Source organism: Oratosquilla oratoria, chromosome 18 (assembly GCF_046742065.1).
Source record: "Oratosquilla oratoria isolate Oo_2021 chromosome 18, ASM4674206v1, whole genome shotgun sequence".
In the NCBI taxonomy this organism is placed as follows: domain Eukaryota; kingdom Metazoa; phylum Arthropoda; class Malacostraca; order Stomatopoda; family Squillidae; genus Oratosquilla; species Oratosquilla oratoria.
Window position 1 is genome coordinate 61,872,468 of NC_134794.1, and position 7,500 is coordinate 61,879,967.

Here is a 7,500-nt window from a genome sequence, read left to right on the forward strand (position 1 = left end):
GTCCAATACCACCTATCATCCCCATCCATAAAGTTATCAAACCTTCTTTTAAAACAACCGATAGTTTCATTACTATCAGGTAACCGTCTTCCATACCAAGAAGCACTTTCTCTATTGAGGCTGTCGCCAGGTAATTTAAATTAATATGTATGGCACTCCTAGCGAGGGGGCCAAGGTTGCAAGTCCACCATGCAGAGTGGTAGTGGCCAGTGCCATCTAGACTATTCAAGGTCCCTGGTTCGACTTCAGCTGGTATTCCTGGACCCGCCCTTGATGCGTCTAGAACACGCGTTTGCCATTCTCTACAGCCTGTCCATTTTAACTACAGGTATGTCTGTCAGCGAGCAAGGCCTACACCAGCAACTGTGGTGAAAACACTGGCGAAAAGTATCATAAATAAGAATATATAAGAATATAACAAGATATGATAAATATCTATAACCGAGTGAAATCCGTGGATTGCAACATGAGAGAATTAGGCCTCTTCCAGGTTGAAAGAAACCAATGCTTCTCACCTGCTTTGTTGCCAAAGTCTCCGGAGATGGAGTGTTTGAGGGCGGTGAACATCGTGTCCTTCACTGGCCACACTCGAGCATTGTTTGCTTTTGAATCACATAACCGTTACGACGGTTATTTTCCGTTAAATCCGTTACGGGCGCGTATCGGATTATTTCTGCCGCGATTTAAAAGGGCAACGGCGGTTGGGACAGTTTTAAGTGTAATCCTTTGTGTCCCAACAACCGTTATATTCCGTTAATTTGAAATGGCATAAACATCACAACCGACAAACGAACGCCTAAACGGTCTGAAGTTGTGTTTGAAAATGTTTGTTTGATTTTTCAAGGAGGATGCGGAGGGGGCGGGTGGGGTTGAGGCCGAAGGTCGGTTCGCAAAAAGAAGGATAAGGTTGATGGGTGAAGAAAGGGGAGGAGGAGGCGAAATTGTCTTGAGATTTTTTTTTTTCAGTCGTGGCGGTTATGACGGTTAGAATATTTGAATTTTTGAACTGAAAGCAGACGTGTTGGTCGAGGACGGTGCGCGCTTGGGCACCTTGTACTCGCTACTGAGGAGGGAGGGGAGGAGCAGGGAGAAGAGGAATGGTGGCGGAGGAGGAGGAGGAGGAGCAGAAGGAGGAGAGGGAGAGAGAGGATCAGAACGAGGCGGTGGTTGAGCTGCGGGAGAGGAATTCAAAGTGAAGAAGAACGACAGACAGGGAGAGGAGACAGATAGAGAGAGAGAGAAAGAGAGAGAGAGAGAGAGAGAGAGAGAGAGAGAGAGAGAGAGAGAGAGTGTGTCTGTGTGTGTGTGTGTGTGTGTGTGTGTGTGTGTGTGTGTGTGTGTGTGTGTGTGTGTGTGTGTGTGTGTGTGTGTGTGTGTGTGTGTGTGTGTGTGTGTGTGTGTGTGTGTGTGTGTGTGTGTGTGTGTGTGTGAGAGAGAGAGAGAGAGAGAGAGAGAGAGAGAGAAGAGAGAGAGAGAGAGAGAGAGAGAGAGAGAGAGAGAGAGAGAGAGAGAGAGAGAGAAAGCACAAAGGGGAAAGGCGGGAAAGAAGGGAATTAAAGAGAATGGAGGTTTGGGAAAGAGAAAAAGAAGAAAGGGAAGGAGATTGTAGTGGAAATTTCTCAATTCTTGTGTTGGTGGAGTTGGTGGAGTTGGTGGAGCTGGTGGTGGGGTTTCCGCGTGGAACCTCCAACGGTGACAACGGAACTCCTCGAAACCCGACCTTGCTGAAAACCTCTTTCCTCACCCAATCACAACCCCAAGGAGACAAGACCACCATGACCAAACCCAACCCCTCCTCCTCCTCCTCCTCCTCCTCCTCTTCCTCCCTCCACCAGAGAAAAATATTGATTTGTTTACAAATTACCACCGCACCAGGACAAACCTCCAGACCTGAGTTTTCGTTGTTGATGGTTTTCTCTCTCGACCTGCGCCCTCGGGAGTATCCTTCGCCGACTCCCGAAGTCCTCTCGGGGAGTCAGAACTCCACCTGTCATCCAGCACAACCCTTCCACCACTTTTTCCCCCCTAAATTTTCCCTTCATTTATCCTTTTTCCTCGCCCTCCGTCCTCCTCCCGTACGCTCCCGGACGGTAGCCAGATTCAAATGCGTAGTTCCAGAAACATCCGCTCCCCGAGAACGGCGCTGCATCCCGTCCGCTAGATCAATAGATATGGCTAAACCAAGCACACGTGAGATGGGCAGGGAAAACAAAAACAATGCGGGGGGGGGGGGGAAAGAAAGGGGTGGGTGGTTGGGGGGGAGCGATAAAACGGAGATAGGAGGAGGAAGAAGAAGAACATAACAAAGGAAAATAAAAACCGAATTCAGGAACTCTGATGCGACGAAAGCTGTGACAATGACAACATGACCACTGTCCTCTCTCTCTTTCTCTCTCTCTCTCTCTCTCTCTCTCTCTCTCTCTCTCTCTCTCTCTCTCTCTCTCTCTCTCTTCCTCTCTCAACGGCAACGACATGACGTGTGGATGTTCGTTTTCTTTCTATGAATTTGAATATCCCTCCAAAGGAACACTCGAAGGACATAGATCCCTCAGGGTCTCTCCATAGGCCGCAGAAGTGACGCGTCACAGGCCTTCATTACATCCCGTTACAAGAACAAGAACACCTTGTAACGGCGATGTAACGATAAGGACAATCAATGTTACAAACAGGGAGGCGTGGCCAAGACCATAGTGACTAGCCAATGACTTTCGTTCCTTCTCAGAAGTCTTCAGCTGAAGACTCGACCGATCGACTTTGCCCTCCGCGCCAGCTGGCGGATCGGGCGGCGGCAGGCCTACACCAGCTGAGTGGCCGTGGGGCTCGAGGAGGAGGTGGAGGTGGAGGTGGAGGAGGAGGAGGAGGAGGAGGAGAAGAATGGAGGGTGAGCTGGTGGCGTCTCTTCCTCCTGGAGGAGAGGAACGAGGACGAAGACGAGGTCGAGGAAGAGGATAAGAAGCTGGAGTATAAACAGATGGAGGAGGAGAAGGAGGGGGAAGAGGAGGGAGAAGGAGGAGAAGGAGGAGGAGGAGGAGAAGGAGGAGGAGAAGGATGAGGAAGAGGACGAGTAGGAGGTACAAGAGGAGAAGGAGAGGAGAAGGAAAGGAGAGGGAGAGGAGGAACAAAAGGAGGAGGAGGAGGAGAAGGAGGAGGAAGAGGAAGAGGAATAGAAGAAGCAAGAAAAAGAGAAGAAAAGGAGTAGGAAGCTTAGGAGGAGTGGAAGGAGGTGAAGAAGGAGAGGGAGGAGGGGAAAGAGGAGCAGGAAGAAAGGAAGGAGGAGGAGGAGAAGGATGATAAAGGGGCGCAGGAAGAAAGAGAAGGAAGAGGAACAGGAGGAAAAATAGGAGGAGAAAGAGGACGAAAGGGAAGAGGAATGGATGAAGGAAGGAGACAAAGAGGAGGAGGAGGAGGAGGAGGGCGAGGCTGTCGAGGAAGAGTAAAAGTAGGAGGAGTAGGTGAAGAAGAAAGAGGAAGTGGAGAAGAAGGAAGAGGAGAAAGACGAGGAGGACAGAGAGGAGGAGGAGTAGAAGAACGGGCAAGAGTAAGTAGAAGCAGAAGGAAAACGAGGAGGAAGAGGAGGAGGAGGAGGAGGAGGAGTAGCATGAGGTGTAGAAGTAGATAGTGGAGGAGGAGGAATAGGTGGTGGGGAGGAGGGGAAAGAGGGGGAGGAGGAGGAGGGGGAAGAGGAGGAGGAGGAGAAGGAGGACAGTGCGGAGGAAGAGGAGGAGGAGGAGGAGGAAGATGAAGAGAAGGGGAGGAGGAGGAGGAGGAGGAGGAGGAGGAGGAGGTGGTGGTGGAAGGGAGGGGGAGATATATGAAAAGGAGAGGAGAAGGAGGGGGGAAGAGGAAAAAGAGGAAAGCTGAGAGCAGAAAGAAGAGGAGGAAAGGAGGAGAAAGGGAAGGGCAATATAACAAGAAAAAAAAGAGAATCAGGAGGAGCAGGAATTCGAGGAGGAGGAGGAGGAAGAGGAGGAGGAGGAGGAGGAGGGGGGAGGAGGAAGGTGGGGGTGAGGGTGTGTGATTGGAAGCGCCCATTGGAGGCGGAGAGGGGGGGGGGCGAGGAAGGCGGAATGGCCTAGAATCTGGACAACTTAAGAAGGGCATATCATTGGGGCCACTTCGGGCGAAGGCGCTGAAGAGGGAACCATCGAAGTCGGGGGCAAGAGTAGGGAAGGACTGGAAATGAGGTGGAAGGTGGAGGTGGAGGTGGGGGGATGGGGAGTAGGTGGGGGGGGGAGTGCTTGAGGTAATGAAGGTGGGGGAGGGGATGGAGCTTAGGCCTGCGGGAGACGACCGGGGACGGGAAGTACAGGCGGAGGCGACGACGAAGAAGCGGCTGCTGCGACAGGAACACGTGGGCAGAGAAGGGTGTGGTCGTGGGCTGGGGGGCGGTGGTGGAGGGAGAAGGGAGAGGGGAGGGAGCGTCTCGTCAAAGAAACAGTGAGAGAGAACGAGGACGAGTGAGTTGGAGGTCCGTCCCCACCCCCCTTCCCCACCGCGAAGAGAAAGGAAAACGGACCTGACGAGGGAGGGACCTCCTGCTGCAGTCAAGGGACGAGGAGGAGCCTCTCGACGAAGTAGATGACACAGGGGACTACGGAAGCAGAAGGCGTGCAGGGACCTCTTGGTGAGGTAGACGCCGGAGGAACCTCTTGACGAGGTAGACGACACAGGAACTTCCTGACGAAGTAGCTGACGGAAGAACCTCCTGACGAAGTAGACGACGGAGGAATCTCCAGACGAAGTTGACGACATAGGAATCTCCTGAAGAAATAGGTGACGGAATAACGCCCCTGGCGAAACAGACGACACAGGAAGCTCGTGATGAAGTAAATAACGGTGGGACCTCCTGACGAAGTAGACGACGGAGGAGCCTCCTGACGAACTAGAAGGTGAAGGAACGTCCTGACGAAATAGGCGACGCAGGAAACTCCTGATGAAGTAGTTGGTGGAGGAACTTCCTGACGAAGTAGACGACAGAGGAACCTCCCGACGAAATATACGACGGAAGACCCTCCTGACGAAACAGACGACACCGGAAACTCCTGATGAACTAGATACCGGAGGAACCTCCTGACGAAATAACCGATGGAGGAACCTCCTGACGAAGTAGACGGTGAAGGAACTTCCTGACTAAGTAGACGACGGAGGACCCTCCTGACGAAGTAGACAGCGGAATAACCTCCTGACGAAGTAGGCGACGGAGGACCCTCCTGACGAAGTAAACGGTGAGGGAATATCCTGACGAAATAGACGACACATGAACCGCCTGATGGAGTAGATAACGGAATAACCTCCTGACGAAGTAGATGACAAAGTAACCTCCTGACGAAGTAGACGACGGAGGAAGCTCCTGACGAAGTAGACATCACAATAACCTCCTGACTAAATAGATGGCGAAGGAACTTTCTGACGAAGTAGACGTGGATGGACTTCCCTCTGCTGAAGATGGACAGAGAAAACTCCTACTACAGGAGATGAAGAGCATCCTGCAGTAGAAGGCCAAATAAGGGCATTCGCCTGCAGGAGGGAAGGCAGGAACCTCCTGCATAATTATGAGTAAAGGAAATATGTGGACAGGAAGATAGTGTCACGAGGTAATTGGAAGGTCACAGTACATGAGGAGAGGTAAGAGGGGGAGGGAGAGGAAGAGACGGGGAGGTGTAGGAAGTGGATGATGATGATGATGATGATGATGATGATGATGATGATGATGATGATGATGATGATGATGATGATGATGATGATGATGATGATATGATGATGATGATGATGATGATGATGATGATGATAATGAAGATGATGATGATAAAGATGACGACGACGACAATGATGATGTGATGACGATGACGACGACGATGATAATGACGATGATCATGCTGATAATGATGATGTGATAACGATGACGGGGACAATGGTAATGACGATAATGATAATGTTAGTGATGATGATGATGGTAACGATACTAATAATAAGGAATAGGTGGAAGAGAAGTAGAGAGGTGGAGTAGGAGGAATATGAGGAGGAGTGGGGGAGGGGAGGGGTTATGGATAGCTGAAGAAGAAACCGGAGACGCAAATGGAAAAGAAGAAACGATGGGGACACCTGAGGACAAAGATGATGAGGAGGACGAGGACAAGGAAGAGGAGGGGGCCGAAGAGGAAGAGGAGAAACAGGAGGAGGAGAATGAGTAAAACAATGAGGAGGAGGTTAGGAGGAGGAAGATGAGGAGGGGAAGCAGGGGGAGAAAGAGGAGGAAGAGAATGAGGATGAGGAGAAGAAAGAGGAGGAATAGGAGAAACAGGAGGAAGAGAATGAGGAGGAGGTGAAGGAGGTCAGGAAGAAATTGAGGAGGAGGTGGAAGAGGCCAGGAGGAGAAAGAGGAGGGGATAGAGGAAAAAGAGAATGAGAATGAGGAGGAGGTTAGGAGGAGGAGAAAGAGGAGGAAGAAGAGGAGGAGGAATAGGTGAAGGAGGAGAAACAGGAGGAAGAGGAAGAGGAGGAGAACGAGGAGGAGAAAAAAAAACAGGTGGAAGAGAATGAGGACGAGGTGGAGTAGGTCAGGAGGACACAAAGGAACACAAAGGAAGAACGAACAACAGCAGGCCTACTGGCATTTACGAGGCTGTTTGTGTTTACTAGACTAAACTACAGTTAAGAAAACAGGGCAACTAGGCGACAGAAGATGAACTAACACTACTGCTACCACAATCCTATCCAATTAGATGTCGAGCTGTCAGATCTTTTTATTGCAAAGGATAATATTTTATTTCCAGATTAGAGTAAAAATGTTTATCTAAACGATTTTTGAATGTTGTCATTGTGTTACTTTCAACGAAGGTGGAAGGAAACGAATTCCACACATTAACAACCCGGTTTAAGAAAAAGTGCTTACTTTCATCCGAAGAAAATCTTTAACCAGTTACTTTAAAATCGTGACATCTTCTTGTATGTGATTGGTCTAATGAAAAGTAATCTCCGACATTGATGTTGTCAAAGCCTTTGTACATTTTGAAAACTTCGATTAAATCTTCTCGCATTTTCCTTTTTGAAAGTGGGAATAAATTTAGACTTTTAAGTCTTTCTTCATACGGTATTTTTCTTAGCCTTGGTATCATTTGGACTCTTTCTAGTTTGCTAATATCTTTCTGGTAGTATGGGGACCAAAACTGTACACAGTATTCAAGATGGGGACGGACCAAGGAATCATAAAGTTTTAGCCATACTTTTTATGATTTATATTCGAAGACTCTTCCGATAAAGCAAACCACTTTATTTGCTGTTTTAACTTCTAAGCAATGTTGACTTGGCTTCAAATCATTCGATATTAAAACTCCAAGATGTTTTTCCTTATTTACTAAATCCAGTATTTCGTCATTCATTTGGTATTGGATGTGATTATTGTTACTTCCAATGTGCATGAATTTACATTTGTTAACGTTAGATTCCATTTGCCACTTGCTAGCCCAGCTTGATAATCTGTCTAGATCGGATTGCAGAGCT

General features: G+C 49.1%; 2 protein-coding genes across 22 annotated transcripts in view; both read right to left on the reverse strand.

Moving 5' to 3' along the window:
- Positions 1 to 569, reverse strand: part of LOC143035310 (uncharacterized) — an 87,533-nt gene extending 86,964 nt beyond the window's left edge. The window contains exon 1 of the mRNA XM_076202241.1: positions 516 to 569. The gene's annotated coding sequence lies outside the window, so the exon portion shown is untranslated. The remainder of the gene's footprint in view (positions 1 to 515) is intronic.
- mtd (TLD domain-containing protein mustard) overlaps positions 1 to 7,500 on the reverse strand; it is a 429,051-nt gene that overhangs the window by 277,629 nt on the left and 143,922 nt on the right. The window lies entirely within an intron of this gene.